This window comes from Poecilia latipinna, unplaced genomic scaffold (genome assembly GCF_001443285.1).
Source record: "Poecilia latipinna isolate Pla-1442-1.1 unplaced genomic scaffold, P_latipinna-1.0 Scaffold1464, whole genome shotgun sequence".
Classification (NCBI taxonomy): domain Eukaryota; kingdom Metazoa; phylum Chordata; class Actinopteri; order Cyprinodontiformes; family Poeciliidae; genus Poecilia; species Poecilia latipinna.
Genome location: NW_015114080.1, coordinates 1 through 1066, shown reverse-complemented (window position 1 = coordinate 1066; position 1066 = coordinate 1).

Here is a 1066-nt window from a genome sequence, read left to right as displayed (position 1 = left end):
CATTTCTGCTTAAGATATTTACTGATCTGTCAGGTTTCCGATATGCGTCCCCCCCAATGACAGACTCGTTCCTACGCCCTTGCCGAGCACCATCAGGCAAATAATTCTGGTCCCCGAACTATTTTACCTGTCAAAACATATTAACATAGACTATTTAGCCGCATTTTTATGCGGTTTAGTTAATATTCACCTAATTTAATCCAGATCCCATCACACATAAAGCAAATAAATGTATCTAACTTTTTCTATAGTGACACAAACCACTGACTGTGGCTCCAATAACTTATAATAAATGAAATTAAGCGACTCCATTACCAGCACTTCACCCGGTGTCTGAACACACAGGCTCACAAATTCCTCCTGGTTCGCATCTGAAGAGAAATCTGCGCTGGTTCATCGGCCAGTTGGATCTGTCTGATCCAAACCGGACAACTGAATTCTGCGAGTTTTTTTTTTTGTTGTTGTTGTTGTTTTTTACCCTGTGCCGTTCGGTCGTGTGTTTTTCCAAGGATTATTATTATTATTTTATTTTTTATTTTTTGCGTGGTTTCGCTTCTCCAAAACGGACAGATGTTACGTCCTCCTGAGCGCCGCTCTCCTTCTGGGTGCAGAAGGGTAACATCTTCACCTCCATTTGTTAAAACTGCAGGGCGAGTTATCTAATTAACTTCTGCACCTTTATTTATTTCCTCAAAATAAACTGCTGACTCCTCTGCTTAGACTATAAATGGATTAAAACAACGTTGCATTCTCTTTAGATTTCTCTGTTCTTGTGGTGATCTGTGTTTTCTGTGTATTTATTTTGAGGTTTTTTCTGTGTTTATTAGTCTGATCCCCTGTGAGTTTCTATCTTCCCTGTTGATTATTCCCAGGTGTTTCTCGTTCCCTGATTACCCTCCCTGTGTATTTAAACACACCTGTTGTCTTTGTCTCTTGTCGGGTCCTCCTCGTTTGTGCATCTCTGTCTTCCCCGTTGCTCCCTGTGCAATCTGTTTTGGATTCTGTTCATTTGTGGATTATTCATTATTAAAACCATCATTCACCTTCGTCCTGGGTCTGCCTGCAT